The following is a 17,675-nucleotide window of genomic DNA, read 5'->3' as shown; positions in this document are numbered from 1 at the left end:
ACTTGTAAATCATAAACTAAATAACAGCATGCAATGTCAATCAGTTGCTTCAAAGGCCAGCCATATATTGTCGTGTATTAAAAGTGGCATTGACTCGCGGGACAGGGATGTAATATTACCACTTTACAAAGCATTAGTGCGGCCTCATCTAGAATATGCAGTTCAGTACTGGGCTCCAGTTCATAGAAAGGATGCCCTTGAGTTGGAAAAAAATACAAAGAGCAACTAAACTAATAAGGGGAATGGAAAATCTAAGTTATGATAAAAGATTAAAATAATTAAAACTATTTAGCCTTGAAAAGAGACGACTAAGGGGGGACATGATTAATGTGTATTTATATATGAATGACACATACAAAAAAATATGGTGAAATTCTGTTCCGTGTAAAACCCCCTCAAAAAACAAGGAGGCATTATAGTGTATGGGGCGGCTGTGGGGCATTATAGTGTATGGGGCAGCTGGGGGGCATTATAGTGCATGGGGGCAGCTGGGGGGCATTATAGTGCATGGGGGCAGCTGGGGGGCATTATAGTGTATGGGGGCAGCTGGGGGGTATTATAGTGTATGGGGGCAGATGTGGGGCATTATAGTGTATGAGGCAGCTGGGGGGCATTATAGTGTATGGGGTAGCTGTGGGGCATTATAGTGTATGGGGGCAGCTGGGGGGGGCATTATAGTGTATGGGGGCAGCTGGGGGGCATTATAGTGCATGGGGGCATTATAGTGTATGGGGCAGCTGTGGGGCATTATAGTGTATGGGGGCAGCTGGGGGGGGCATTATAGTGTATGGGGGCAGCTGGGGGGCATTATAGTGTATGGGGCAGCTATGGGGCATTATAGTGTATGGGGCAGCTGTGGGGGGCATTATAGTGTATGGGGGCAGCTGGGGGGTATTATAGTGTATGGGGTAGCTGTGGGGGGCATTATAGTGTATGGGGGCAGCTGGGGGGTATTATAGTGTATGGGGCAGCTGTGGGGGGCATTATAGTGTATGGGGTAGCTGTGGGGCATTATAGTGTATGGGGGCAGCTGGGGGGGGGCATTATAGTGTATGGGGGCAGCTGGGGGGCATTATAGTGTATGGGGCAGCTGTGGGGGGCATTATAGTGTATGGGGCAGCTGTGGGGGGCATTATAGTGTATGGGGCAGCTGTGGGGGGCATTATAGTGTATGGGGGCAGCTGTGGGGCATTATAGTGTATGGGGCAGCTGTGGGGCATTATAGTGTATGGGGCAGCTGGGGGGCATTATAGTGTATGGGGCAGCTGTGGGGGGCATTATAGTGTATGGGGCAGCTGTGGGGGCATTATAGTGTATGGGGCAGCTGGGGGGCATTATAGTGTATGGGGGCAGCTGGGGGGCATTATAGTGTATGGGGGCAGCTGGGGGGCATTATAGTGTATGGGGGCAGCTGGGGGGCATTATAGTGTACGGGGGCAGATGTGGGGCATTATAGTGTATGGGGCAGCTGTGGGGGGCATTATAGTGTATGAGGCAGCTGGGGGGCATTATAGTGTATGGGGTAGCTGTGGGGGGCATTATAGTGTATGAGGCAGCTGGGGGGCATTATAGTGTATGGGGCAGCTGTGGGGGGCATTATAGTGTATGAGGCAGCTGGGGGGCATTATAGTGTATGGGGCAGCTGTGGGGGGCATTATAGTGTATGAGGCAGCTGGGGGGCATTATAGTGTATGGGGGCAGCTGGGGGGGGCATTATAGTGTATGGGGGCAGCTGGGGGGCATTATAGTGTATGGGACAGCTATGGGGCATTATAGTGTATGGGGGCAGCTGTGGGGCATTATAGTGTATGGGGCAGCTGTGGGGGGCATTATAGTGTATGGGGCAGCTGTGGGGGGCATTATAGTGTATGGGGCAGCTGTGGGGGGCATTATAGTGTATGGGGCAGCTGTGGGGGGCATTATAGTGTATGGGGGCAGCTGTGGGGCATTATAGTGTATGGGGCAGCTGGGGGGGGCATTATAGTGTATGGGGGCAGCTGGGGGGCATTATAGTGTATGGGACAGCTATGGGGGGCATTATAGTGTATGGGGCAGCTGGGGGGGGCATTATAGTGTATGGGGGCAGCTGGGGGGCATTATAGTGTATGGGACAGCTATGGGGGGCATTATAGTGTATGGGGCAGCTGGGGGGCATTATAGTGTATGGGACAGCTATGTGGGGCATTATAGTGTATGGGGCAGCTGGGGGGGGCATTATAGTGTATGGGGCAGCTGTGGGGGGCATTATAGTGTATGGGGCAGCTGTGGGGGGCATTATAGTGTATGGGGGCAGCTGTGGGGCATTATAGTGTATGGGGCAGCTGGGGGGGGCATTATAGTGTATGGGGCAGCTGGGGGGCATTATAGTGTACGGGGCAGCTGGGGGCATTATAGTGTATGGGGCAGCTGTGGGGCATTATAGTGTATGGGGCAGCTGTGGGGCATTATAGTGTATGGGGGCAGCTGGGGGGCATTATAGTGTATGGGGGCATTATAGTGTATGGGGCAGCTGGGGGGCATTATAGTGTATGGGGCAGCGGGGGGGCATTATAGTGTATGGGGCAGCTGGGGGGCATTATAGTGTATGGGGGCAGCTGGGGGGCATTATAGTGTATGGGGCAGCTGGGGGCATTATAGTGTATGGGGGCAGCTGGGGGGCATTATAGTGTATGGGGGCAGCTGGGGGGCATTATAGTGTATGGGGGCAGCTGGGGGGCATTATAGTGTATGAGGCAGCTGGGGGGCATTATAGTGTATGGGGCAGCTGGGGGGCATTATAGTGTATGGGGGCAGCTGGGGGGTATTATAGTGTATGGGGGCAGCTGGGGGGGTATTATAGTGTATGGGGCAGCTGGGGGGCATTATAGTGTATGGGGCAGCTGGGGGGCATTATAGTGTATGGGGGCAGCTGGGGGGCATTATAGTGTATGGGGCCGCTGGGGGGCATTATAGTGTATGGGGCAGCTGGGGGGCATTATAGTGTATGGGGCAGCTGGGGGGCATTATAGTGTATGGGGCAGCTGTGGGGCATTATAGTGTATGGGGGCAGCATTATAGTGTATGGGGCAGCTGTGGGGGCATTATAGTGTATGGGGCAGCTGGGGGGCATTATAGTGTATGGGGCAGCTGGGGGGTATTATAGTGTATGGGGGCAGCTGGGGGGGTATTATAGTGTATGGGGCAGCTGGGGGGCATTATAGTGTATGGGGCAGCTGGGGGGCATTATAGTGTATGGGGCAGCTGGGGGGCATTATAGTGTATGGGGCCGCTGGGGGGCATTATAGTGTATGGGGCAGCTGGGGGGCATTATAGTGTATGGGGGCAGCTGGGGGGCATTATAGTGTATGGGGCAGCTGTGGGGCATTATAGTGTATGGGGGCAGCATTATAGTGTATGGGGCAGCTGTGGGGGGCATTATAGTGTATGGGGCAGCTGGGGGGCATTATAGTGTATGGGGCAGCTGGGGGGCATTATAGTGTATGGGGCAGCTGGGGGGCATTATAGTGTATGGGGCAGCTGGGGGGCAGCATTATAGTGTATGGGGGCAGCTGGGGGGCATTATAGTGTATGGGGCAGCTGGGGGGCATTATAGTGTATGGGGCAGCTGGGGGGCATTATAGTGTATGGGGCAGCTGGGGGGCATTATAGTGTATGGGGCAGCTGGGGGGCATTATAGTGTATGGGGCAGCTGGGGGGCATTATAGTGTATGGGGCAGCTGGGGGGCATTATAGTGTATGGGGCAGCTGGGGGGCATTATAGTGTATGGGGCAGCTGGGGGGCATTATAGTGTATGGGGGCAGCTGGGGGGCATTATAGTGTATGGGGCAGCTGGGGGGCATTATAGTGTATGGGGGCAGCTGGGGGGCATTATAGTGTATGGGGCAGCTGGGGGGCATTATAGTGTATGGGGGCAGCTGGGGGGCATTATAGTGTATGGGGCAGCTGGGGGGCATTATAGTGTATGGGGCAGCTGGGGGGCATTATAGTGTATGGGGCAGCTGGGGGGCATTATAGTGTATGGGAGTAGTGAGGGGCAGGGACGGGGGAGGGGGACGGTCCATGGTGGGGACGGGCACTGCAGGGCTGGGGGCAGTTTATCATAGACGGGTAACAGACACCCGTTCATCAGATAAGAAGCAGCGCTGCAGGGGCTGAGTCTCCAGTCACTGATATACGGAGCGCGCTGGTGACGCTGCTCTTACCCCGGACACTCCTCCCGCGTTTATTACCGTTACCGGCTATTCTTCTCATCGTATTACCCAGGTCACCTGCGGCGAGCACGTAAACATGTGACCCATGTACGTACAAAGACTGACCAATGAGAACAGACGGATGATAGCCAATAACAGGCATCGCCCCGCCCGGGGGAGGGGTCACTAGTAATTTGTACCTACGAGGCTTCCATACATCCAGAGAACAGAGGCGATAGAAATATATACATGGCGGCGCTCATCGCGCCTGGCCCGGCCCCCTGCACGCCAGACCCCGCCCCCCGCACACCCTGACCCCGCCCCCCAAACCGCCTGACTCCGCCCCCCGCACCGCTTGACTTCGCTCGCTCCGGTCTACACTGACGGCCAGTACATCGCGGCAGAGCGTGCGGTCTCATACTGATAGCAAAGGCAGGCGTCCTGATTCATAAACAGCGACGGTTTTGTTCTCTGTTATCAGACATGTCAGGCTGGGGGAGGATGACTGTAGTACAGGTGAATACAATCTGTTGTTCTCTGTTATCAGACATGTCAGGCTGGGGGAGGATGACTGTAGGACAGGTGAATACAATCTATTCTCTGTTATCAGACATGTCAGGCTGGGGGGAGGATGACTGTAGGACAGGTGAATACAATCTATTGTTCTCTGTTATCAGACATGTCCGGCTGGGGGGGGAGGATGACTATAGGACAGGAGAATACAATCTATTGTTCTCTGTTATCAGACATGTCAGGCTGGGGAGGATGACTGTAGGACAGGTGACTAGAATCTATTGTTCTCTGTTATCAGACATGTCAGGCTGGGGGGGGGGTGACTATAGGACAGGTGAATACAATCTATTGTTCTCTGTTATCAGACATGTCAGGATGGGGAGGATGACTGTAGGACAGGTGAATACAATCTATTGTTCTCTGTTATCAGACATGTCAGGCTGGGGGAGGATGACTATAGGACAGGTAAATACGATCTATTGTTCTCTGTTATCAGACATGTCAGGCTGGGGGGAGGATGACTGTAGGACAGGTGAATACAATCTATTGTTCTCTGTTATCAGACATGTCAGGCTGGGGGGAGGATGTCTGTAGGACAGGTGAATACAATCTATTGTTCTCTGTTATCAGGCATGTCAGGCTGGGGGAGGATGACTGTAGGACAGGTGAATACAATCTATTGTTCTCTGTTATCAGACATGTCAGGCTGGGGGGAGGATGTCTGTAGGACAGGTGAATACAATCTATTGTTCTCTGTTATCAGACATGTCAGGCTGGGGGGGGGGTGACTGTAGGACAGGTGAATACAATCTATTGTTCTCTGTTATCAGGCATGTCAGGCTGGGGGAGGATGACTATAGGACAGGTGAATACAATCTATTGTTCTCTGTTATCAGACATGTCAGGCTGGGGGAGGATGACTGTAGGACAGGTGAATACAATCTATTGTTCTCTGTTATCAGACATGTCAGGCTGGGGGGAGGATGTCTGTAGGACAGGTGAATACAATCTATTGTTCTCTGTTATCAGACATGTCAGGCTGGGGGGGGGGGTGACTGTAGGACAGGTGAATACAATCTATTGTTCTCTGTTATCAGGCATGTCAGGCTGGGGGAGGATGACTATAGGACAGGTGAATACAATCTATTGTTCTCTGTTATCAGACATGTCAGGCTGGGGGAGGATGACTGTAGGACAGGTGAATACAATCTATTGTTCTCTGTTATCAGACATGTCAGGCTGTGGGAGGATGACTGTAGGACAGGTGAATACAATCTATTGTTCTCTGTTATCAGACATGTCAGGCTGGGGAGAGGAGGACTGTAGGACAGGTGAATACAATCTATTGTTCTCTGTTATCAGACATGTCAGGCTGGGGGAGGATGACTGTAGGACAGGTGATTACAATCTATTGTTCTCTGTTATCAGACATGTCAGGCTGTGGGAGGATGACTGTAGGACAGGTGAATACAATCTATTGTTCTCTGTTATCAGACATGTCAGGCTGGGGGAGGATGACTGTAGGACAGGTGAATACAATCTATTGTTCTCTGTTATCAGACATGTCAGGCTGGGGGAGGATGACTGTAGGACAGGTGAATACAATCTATTGTTCTCTGTTATCAGACATGTCAGGCTGGGAGAGGATGACTGTAGGACAGGTGAATACAATCTATTGTTCTCTGTTATCAGACATGTCAGGCTGGGAGAGGATGACTGTAGGACAGGTGAATACAATCTATTGTTCTCTGTTATCAGACATGTCAGGCTGGGGGGGGAGGATGACTATAGGACAGGTGAATACAATCTATTGTTCTCTGTTATCAGACATGTCAGGCTGGGAGAGGATGACTGTAGGACAGGTGGATACAATCTATTGCTCTCTGTTATCAGACATGTCAGGCTGGGGAGAGGATGACTGTAGGACAGGTGAATACAATCTATTGTTCTCTGTTATCAGACATGTCAGGCTGGGGGGAGGATGACTGTAGGACAGGTGAATACAATCTATTGTTCTCTGTTATCAGGCATGTCAGGCTGGGAGAGGATGACTGTAGGACAGGTGGATACAATCTATTGTTCTCTGTTATCAGACATGTCAGGCTGGGAGAGGATGACTGTAGGACAGGTGAATACAATCTATTGTTCTCTGTTATCAGACATGTCAGGCTGGGAGAGGATGACTGTAGGACAGGTGAATACAATCTATTGTTCTCTGTTATCAGACATGTCAGGCTGGGGGGGAGGATGACTGTAGGACAGGTGAATACAATCTATTGTTCTCTGTTATCAGACATGTCAGGCTGGGGGAGGATGACTGTAGGACAGGTGAATACAATCTATTGTTCTCTGTTATCAGACATGTCAGGCTGGGAGAGGATGACTGTAGGACAGGTGAATACAATCTATTGTTCTCTGTTATCAGATATGGCAGGCTGGGGGAGGGTGACTGTAGGACAGGTGACTAGAATCTATTGTTCTCTGTTATCAGATATGGCAGGCTGGGGGAGGGTGACTGTAGGACAGGTAAATACAATCTATTGTTCTCTGTTATCAGACATGTCAGGCTGGGGGAGGATGACTGTAGGACAGGAGAATACAATCTATTGTTCTCTGTTATCAGATATGGCAGGCTGGGGGAGGGTGACTGTAGGACAGGTAAATACAATCTATTGTTCTCTGTTATCAGACATGTCAGGCTGGGGAGGATGACTGTAGGACAGGTGAATACAATCTATTGTTCTCTGTTATCAGACATGTCAGGCTGGGAGAGGATGACTGTAGGACAGGTGAATACAATCTATTGTTCTCTGTTATCAGACATGTCAGGCTGGGAGAGGATGACTGTAGGACAGGTGAATACAATCTATTGTTCTCTGTTATCAGACATGTCAGGCTGGGAGAGGATGACTGTAGAACAGGTGAATACAATCTATTGTTCTCTGTTATCAGACATGTCAGGCTGGGAGAGGATGACTGTAGGACAGGTGAATACAATCTATTGTTCTCTGTTATCAGACATGTCAGGCTGGGGGAGGATGACTGTAGGACAGGTGAATACAATCTATTGTTCTCTGTTATCAGACATGTCAGGCTGGGGGAGGATGACTGTAGGACAGGTGAATACAATCTATTGTTCTCTGTTATCAGACATGTCAGGCTGGGAGAGGATGACTAGGACATGTGGATACAATCTATTGTTCTCTGTTATCAGACATGTCAGGCTGGGGGAGGATGACTGTAGGACAGGTGAATACAATCTGTTGTTCTCTGTTATCAGACATGTCAGGCTGGGGAGGATGACTGTAGGACAGGACAATACAATCTATTGTTCTCTGTTATCAGACATGTCAGGCTGGGGGGAGGATGACTGTAGGACAGGTGAATACAATCTATTGTTCTCTGTTATCAGACATGTCAGGCTGGGGGAGGATGACTGTAGGACAGGTGAATACAATCTATTGTTCTCTGTTATCAGACATGTCAGGCTGGGAGAGGATGACTGTAGGACAGGTAAATACAATCTATTGTTCTCTGTTATCAGACATGTCAGGCTGGGGGAGGATGACTGTAGGACAGGTGAATACAATCTATTGTTCTCTGTTATCAGACATGTCAGGCTGGGGGGAGGATGACTGTAGGACAGGTGAATACAATCTATTGTTCTCTGTTATCAGACATGTCAGGCTGGGGGGAGGATGACTGTAGGACAGGTGAATACAATCTATTGTTCTCTGTTATCAGACATGTCAGGCTGGGAGAGGATGACTGTAGGACAGGTAAATACAATCTATTGTTCTCTGTTATCAGACATGTCAGGCTGGGAGGAGGATGACTGTAGGACAGGTGACTACAATCTATTGTTCTCCGTTATCAGACATGTCAGGCTGGGGGAGGATGACTGTAGGGCAGGTGACTAGAATCTATTGTTCTCTGTTATCAGCCATGTCAGGCTGGGGAGAGGATGACTGTAGGACAGGTGACTAGAATCTATTGTTCTCTGTTATCAGACATGTCAGGCTGGGGGAGGATGACTGTAGGACAGGTAAATACAATCTATTGTTCTCTGTTATCAGACATGTCAGGCTGGGAGAGGATGACTGTAGGACAGGAGAATACAATCTATTGTTCTCTGTTATCAGACATGTCAGGCTGGGGGGAGGATGTCTGTAGGACAGGTGAATACAATCTATTGTTCTCTGTTATCAGGCATGTCAGGCTGGGGGAGGATGACTGTAGGACAGGTGAATACAATCTATTGTTCTCTGTTATCAGACATGTCAGGCTGGGGGAGGATGACTGTAGGACAGGTGAATACAATCTATTGTTCTCTGTTATCAGGCATGTCAGGCTGGGGGAGGATGACTGTAGGACAGGTGAATACAATCTATTGTTCTCTGTTATCAGACATGTCAGGCTGGGGGAGGATGACTGTAGGACAGGTGAATACAATCTATTGTTCTCTGTTATCAGACATGTCAGGCTGGGGAGAGGATGACTGTAGGACAGGTGAATACAATCTATTGTTCTCTGTTGTCAGACATGTCAGGCTGGGAGAGGATGACTGTAGGACAGGTGGATACAATCTATTGTTCTCTGTTATCAGACATGTCAGGCTGGGGGGAGGATGACTGTAGGACAGGTGAATACAATCTATTGTTCTCTGTTATCAGACATGTCAGGCTGGGGGAGGATGACTATAGGACAGGTGAATACAATCTATTGTTCTCTGTTATCAGACATGTCAGGCTGGGGGAGGATGACTGTAGGACAGGTGAATACAATCTATTGTTCTCTGTTATCAGACATGTCAGGCTGGGGGAGGATGACTGTAGGACAGGTGAATACAATCTATTGTTCTCTGTTATCAGACATGTCAGGCTGGGGGAGGATGACTGTAGGACAGGTGAATACAATCTATTATTCTCTTTTAGACATGTCAGACTGGGAGAGGATGACTGTAGGACAGGTGAATACAATCTATTGTTCTCTGTTATCAGATATGTCAGTCTGGGGGAGGATGACTGTGGGACAGGTGAATACAATCTATTGTTCTCTGTTATCAGACATGTCAGGCTGGGGGAGGATGACTGTAGGACAGGTGAATACAATCTATTGTTCTCTGTTATCAGACATGTCAGGCTGGGGGAGGATGACTATAGGACAGGTGAATACAATCTATTGTTATCAGACATGTCAGGCTGGGGGAGGATGACTGTAGGACAGGTGAATACAATCTATTGTTCTCTGTTATCAGACATGTCAGGCTGGGGGAGGATGACTGTAGGACAGGTGAATACAATCTATTATTCTCTTTTAGACATGTCAGACTGGGAGAGGATGACTGTAGGACAGGTGAATACAATCTATTGTTCTCTGTTATCAGATATGTCAGTCTGGGGGAGGATGACTGTGGGACAGGTGAATACAATCTATTGTTCTCTGTTATCAGACATGTCAGGCTGGGGGAGGATGACTAGGACAGGTGAATACAATCTATTGTTCTCTGTTATCAGACATGTCAGGCTGGGGAGGATGACTGTAGGACAGGTGAATACAATCTATTATTCTCTTTTAGACATGTCAGACTGGGAGAGGATGACTGTAGGACAGGTGAATACAATCTATTGTTCTCTGTTATCAGATATGTCAGTCTGGGGAGAGGATGACTGTAGGACAGGTGAATACAATCTATTGTTCTCTGTTATCAGACATGTCAGGCTGGGGGGAGGATGACTGTAGGACAGGTGAATACAATCTATTGTTCTCTGTTATCAGACATGTCAGGCTGGGGGAGGATGATTGTAGGACAGGTGAATACAATCTATTGTTCTCTGTTATCAGACATGTCAGGCTGGGGAGAGGAGGACTGTAGGACAGGTGAATACAATCTATTGTTCTCTTATCAGACATGTCAGGCTGGGGGAGGATGACTGTAGGACAGGTGAATACAATCTATTATTCTCTTTTAGACATGTCAGACTGGGAGAGGATGACTGTAGGACAGGTGAATACAATCTATTGTTCTCTGTTATCAGATATGTCAGTCTGGGGGAGGATGACTGTGGGACAGGTGAATACAATCTATTGTTCTCTGTTATCAGACATGTCAGGCTGGGGGAGGATGACTGTAGGACAGGTGAATACAATCTATTGTTCTCTGTTATCAGACATGTCAGGCTGGGGGAGGATGACTATAGGACAGGTGAATACAATCTATTGTTATCAGACATGTCAGGCTGGGGGAGGATGACTGTAGGACAGGTGAATACAATCTATTGTTCTCTGTTATCAGACATGTCAGGCTGGGGGAGGATGACTGTAGGACAGGTGAATACAATCTATTATTCTCTTTTAGACATGTCAGACTGGGAGAGGATGACTGTAGGACAGGTGAATACAATCTATTGTTCTCTGTTATCAGATATGTCAGTCTGGGGGAGGATGACTGTGGGACAGGTGAATACAATCTATTGTTCTCTGTTATCAGACATGTCAGGCTGGGGGAGGATGACTAGGACAGGTGAATACAATCTATTGTTCTCTGTTATCAGACATGTCAGGCTGGGGAGGATGACTGTAGGACAGGTGAATACAATCTATTATTCTCTTTTAGACATGTCAGACTGGGAGAGGATGACTGTAGGACAGGTGAATACAATCTATTGTTCTCTGTTATCAGATATGTCAGTCTGGGGAGAGGATGACTGTAGGACAGGTGAATACAATCTATTGTTCTCTGTTATCAGACATGTCAGGCTGGGGGGAGGATGACTGTAGGACAGGTGAATACAATCTATTGTTCTCTGTTATCAGACATGTCAGGCTGGGGGAGGATGATTGTAGGACAGGTGAATACAATCTATTGTTCTCTTATCAGACATGATCAGCGGACCCCCAGGACAGGTCCTCCAGGGACACTCTCCAACCTTTACAAGAGATGAGGACCCTGATCAGCGGACCCCCAGGACAGGTCCTCCAGGGACACTTTCCACCCTGTACAAGAGATGAGGACCCTGATCAGCGGACCCCCAGGACGGGTCCTCCAGGGACCCTCTCCACCCTGTACAAGAGATGAGGACCCTGATCAGCGGACCCCCAGGACAGGTCCTCCAGGGACACTTTCCACCCTGTACAAGAGATGAGGACCCTGATCAGCGGACCCTCAGGACAGGTCCTCCAGGGACACTCTCCACCCTGTACAAGAGATGAGGACCCTGATCAGCGGACCCCCAGGACAGGTCCTCCAGGGACCCCCTCCACCCTGTACAAGAGATGAGGACCCTGATCAGCGGACCCCCAGGACAGGTCCTCCAGGGACACTTTCCACCCTGTACAAGAGATGAGGACCCTGATCAGCAGACCCCCAGGACAGGTCCTCCAGGGACACTCTCCACCCTTTACAAGAGATGAGGACCCTGATCAGCGGACCCCCAGGACAGGTCCTCCAGGGACACTTTCCACCCTGTACAAGAGATGAGGACCCTGATCAGCGGACCCCCAGGACAGGTCCTCCAGGGACCCCCTCCACCCTGTACAAGAGATGAGGACCCTGATCAGCGGACTCCCAGGACAGGTCCTCCAGGGACCCCCTCCACCCTGTACAAGAGATGAGGACCCTGATCAGCGGACCCCCAGGACAGGTCCTCCAGGGACCCCCTCCACCCTGTACAAGAGATGAGGACCCTGATCAGCGGACTCCCAGGACAGGTCCTCCAGGGACCCCCTCCACCCTGTACAAGAGATGAGGACCCTGATCAGCGGACCCCCAGGACAGGTCCTCCAGGGACCCCCTCCACCCTGTACAAGAGATGAGGACCCTGATCAGCGGACCCCCAGGACAGGTCCTCCAGGGACCCCCTCCACCCTGTACAAGAGATGAGGACCCTGATCAGCGGACTCCCAGGACAGGTCCTCCAGGGACCCCCTCCACCCTGTACAAGAGATGAGGACCCTGATCAGCGGACCCCGAGGACAGGTCCTCCAGGGACCCCCTCCACCCTGTACAAGAGATGAGGACCCTGATCAGCGGACCCCCAGGACAGGTCCTCCAGGGACCCCCTCCACCCTGTACAAGAGATGAGGACCCTGATCAGCGGACTCCCAGGACAGGTCCTCCAGGGACCCCCTCCACCCTGTACAAGAGATGAGGACCCTTTTCAGCGGACCCCCAGGACAGGTCCTCCAGGGACCCCCTCCACCCTGTACAAGAGATGAGGACCCTGATCAGCGGACTCCCAGGACAGGTCCTCCAGGGACCCCCTCCACCCTGTACAAGAGATGAGGACCCTGATCAGCGGACTCCCAGGACAGGTCCTCCAGGGACCCCCTCCACCCTGTACAAGAGATGAGGACCCTGATCAGCGGACTCCCAGGACAGGTCCTCCAGGGACCCCCTCCACCCTGTACAAGAGATGAGGACCCTGATCAGCGGACCCCCAGGACAGGTCCTCCAGGGACCCCCTCCACCCTGTACAAGAGATGAGGACCCTGATCAGCGGACCCCCAGGACAGGTCCTCCAGGGACCCCCTCCACCCTGTACAAGAGATGAGGACCCTGATCAGCGGACTCCCAGGACAGGTCCTCCAGGGACCCCCCTCCACCCTGTACAAGAGATGAGGACCCTGATCAGCGGACCCCCAGGACAGGTCCTCTAGGGACACTTTCCACCCTGTACCAGAGATGAGGACCCTGATCAGCGGACCCCCAGGGCAGGTCCTCCAGGGACACTTTCCACCCTGTACAAGAGATGAGGACCCTGATCAGCGGACCCCCAGGACAGGTCCTCCAGGGACCCCCTCCACCCTGTACAAGAGATGAGGACCCTGATCAGCGGACCCTCAGGACAGGTCCTCCAGGGACCCCCTCCACCCTGTACAAGAGATGAGGACCCTGATCAGCGGACCCCCAGGACAGGTCCTCCAGGGACCCCCTCCACCCTGTACAAGAGATGAGGACCCTGATCAGCGGACTCCCAGGACAGGTCCTCCAGGGACCCCCTCCACCCTGTACAAGAGATGAGGACCCTGATCAGCGGACCCCCAGGACAGGTCCTCCAGGGACCCCCTCCACCCTGTACAAGAGATGAGGACCCTGATCAGCGGACTCCCAGGACAGGTCCTCCAGGGACCCCCTCCACCCTGTACAAGAGATGAGGACCCTGATCAGCGGACCCCCAGGACAGGTCCTCCAGGGACCCCCTCCACCCTGTACAAGAGATGAGGACCCTGATCAGCGGACTCCCAGGACAGGTCCTCCAGGGACCCCCTCCACCCTGTACAAGAGATGAGGACCCTGATCAGCGGACCCCCAGGACAGGTCCTCCAGGGACCCCCCACCCTGTACAAGAGATGAGGACCCTGATCACCGGACCCCTCTCCATGTGGGATAAATATTTTATGAAACATGCAATGAAATGTGGTCATAACAAATCCCTATAGTTTTCTTTGTGTGCGCTTTTTTCTAAAATAAAGTGTTTTGTACCGTAAAAAGGGCGACTTTTTTTTTTTTTTTAGATTTTGCCAAAACGTTTATTTTACAATGTCTGACCCAGATCTCGCTGCGCCGGAGGGGGGGGGGGCGCTGTCTGACCCAGATCTCGCTGCGCCGGAGGGGGGGGGGGGGGCGCGCTGTCTGACCCAGATCTCGCTGCGCCGGAGGGGGGGGGGGCACTGATCTCTGCGCTGAGCTCTTCTCCCTCGCATCACTGAACCTTAAAGGTGACAGAGGCCCCCCCAGAAACCCCCACCCCCGCAGAGGACACTAACCCTTACTGTGCCAGAGCCCTGTGTCCGCTCTAATCCTCAACTGCACTAGCCGGCGGACATAGAGCGTCCTCTCAAGTGCAAGCAACTGTTCTCTGGTATCAGTCATGCTGAGAATTGTGCAGTTCTCTGGACAGGAAGTCAGGTGTGTGCTGGATAATATCCCCCCCCTCTCATTATCTTATGATCAGGCCTGATTATCTCCACATAGAAACATCTCCAGTAGAAGCCACAGTCACCCCTCCCCCGCCCAGTAAATAATGCTGCGGACCGGGGTTAGTAAACGTCCCTGCACCCCCTCCTGGAACAATTCACACATGAGGCCGGTTTTCAGCTGCAGACATTTTTGTAGCAAATCTGCCAAAAAGCTCCTCCAGGGTCTCCCCATTACATCCTGATCTTCCTGGTTCATGAATAGAAAGCCAGAGCTACAGTGAAAGTCTGACAGGCAGAGCATTAGAGGAACATGGAGGGGTACTGAGGCTTTACTCACCCAGGCAATAGATTAGTCTTCCTGCCCTAGTCCTGTATCTAGACACCCTGGCCAATGCTGAAGGGCTTGTTAGAGGATCAGCTATGACCCGGCTGCCGGTGGTTGTCATTCAGTATTTGGTATGGGAGGCTACGAGAAACCAGAATCCGCCAAATAGATGGTAAAAGGCCTCCAGAGAAGAGATACGGCAGTGACATCACAGGGGCATCCCCATCATAGGAGAAGTGACATCACAGGGGCATCCACATCATAGGAGAAGTGACATCACAGGGGCATCCCCATCATAGGAGCAGGGACATCACAGGGGCATCCACATCATAGGAGCAGGGACATCACAGGGGCAGTGACATCACATGAGAAGTGACATCACAGGGGCATCCACATCATAGGAGCAGGGACATCACAGGGGCAGTGACATCACAGGGGCATCCACATCATAGGAGCAGTGACATCACAGGGGCATCCACATCATAGGAGCAGGGACATCACAGGGGCATCCCCATCATAGGAGCAGTGACATCACAGGGCCATCCACATCATAGGAGCAGGGACATCACAGGGGCAGTGACATCACAGGGGCAGGGACATCACAGGGGCAGTGACATCACAGGAACATCCACATCACATGAGAAGTGACATCACAGGGGCATCCACATCATAGGAGCAGGGACATCACAGGGGCAGTGACATCACAGGGGCATCCACATCATAGGAGCAGTGACATCACAGGGGCATCCCCATCATAGGAGCAGTGACATCACAGGGGCATCCCCATCATAGGAGCAGTGACATCACAGGGGCATCCCCATCATAGGAGCAGTGACATCACAGGGGCATCCACATCATAGGAGCAGGGACATCACAGGGGCAGTGACATCCCAGGAACATCCACATCACATGAGAAGTGACATCACAGGGGCATCCACATCATAGGAGCAGGGACATCACAGGGGCAGTGACATCACAGGGGCATCCACATCATAGGAGCAGTGACATCACAGGGGCATCCACATCATAGGAGCAGGGACATCACAGGGGCATCCCCATCATAGGAGCAGTGACATCACAGGGCCATCCACATCATAGGAGCAGGGACATCACAGGGGCAGTGACATCACAGGGGCAGGGACATCACAGGGGCAGGGAAAAGAAGGGAGTGTAGCAGCAGAAGTCCCGGTATATGGGATGGCGTCATGTCCTATAAGCCCTTCTGATCCGTTACAATGTATCCACCAGTGTTCGGATAGTAGCACGCGGCTCCACGCACGTCCAGATCATATTAGTCAAACATCAATTTTAAAAACCACGACGTTACGACTCCTCATAAATATAAGGTCTTTCTCAGGCCTGACACTGTCTATATGAACACTCTTAAATATAAGGGAACCGTCATGTGACCTGTAACCACCAGTCGTCCCGGAAATTCATCAGTAATGACCCCACCGGTGTGTATGTGACGTCCGTAAGAACGCGTATTATGTAACGTGCAACATACGTGAAATATATTCCACACACGTCCCTGTCCTCGTCCATCCTGAAACTCGCCACTTGAGAAGGACCTTCCGCGTCTAACACACGCCACCGCGCACGTCCATAGATTACGTCATCCCATCTGTCAAAACCGTGAGAACAGAATAGATAAGAGGGAGAGATGTGTATGGCGCCCACCGAACCCCCTGAGCATGACGTGGGCACGGAGAGCGTTCATACCCCACAGCCGCGGAGACCCCGTTATGTTGTAGTCTCCGGGATGTGGACGCGGTGTCCAACAACCAGTCATTACGTGACCCAAATAAGTTCTTGAGGAGTCCTGGGTCGCTTAGCAACCGATTATACACTAAATACGGCCCAATAAGACATAATACATATGGAAATCGGTTCCTATAAAGGATTCGGGTCAGAGGGAGGAAACCAGACCACAGTGTCGCTCCTCCCGTTCCCCGGGTTCGTGGCTACACTTGAACTTCGTGTCACGTATAACGGGAAGAAACAAAATCTGCACGTCCCCAACTGACCATCAACATCCCAAGGGAGGCGGATGTCACTCACTGATATGGCCACTAGGGTGTGCGTCGTATATTACATCCGGCATAGATAAAGTTACCCCCCCCGTCCTTCGTTGGTGGATATATAACCCCTGTATAATGTGCTGCTCCTGAAGACGCCCGTCCATGTCCTTCCTCCGGCAGCGCGCGGATAGCCTTGTTTTTTTTATTTTATCTGTGCTCCTTATTGCGGACGTTTTTATGTACAACCGGCGGAGGAGAAGCTGCGGCGGGTCCCAAACTGCTAAGAGATTCCGTACAGAGTTGTGTCTGGTATTAGAAGATCTCGCCCCGGTGAGCACTTCTATCTCCAGAAGGTTTCTTCTCTATGGAGCACTGGGCTTTGATTTCTTAAACAGGTTTGTATATTACATCCGGTAACTCCTACAGCTCGCTACTTCCATCAGCTCAAAATATATTCCCCCCAAATCCATTCTGTTCAGTTCTGTGAGGAGGTCCCCCGTGTTCTGGTGAAGAGGTCCCCTGTGTTCTGGTGAGGAGATCCCCGGTATTATAGTGAGGAGATCCCCCGTGTTCCGGTGAAGAGGTCCCCTGTGTTCTGGTGAAGAGGTCCCCTGTGTTCTGGTGAAGAGGTCCCCTGTGTTCTGGTGAGGAGATCCCCCGTGTTCCGGTGAGGAGATCCCTCGTGTTCCGGTGAGGTGCTCCGC

Source organism: Rhinoderma darwinii, chromosome 7 (assembly GCF_050947455.1).
Source record: "Rhinoderma darwinii isolate aRhiDar2 chromosome 7, aRhiDar2.hap1, whole genome shotgun sequence".
NCBI lineage: Eukaryota > Metazoa > Chordata > Amphibia > Anura > Rhinodermatidae > Rhinoderma > Rhinoderma darwinii.
This window is presented reverse-complemented; position numbering follows the sequence as displayed.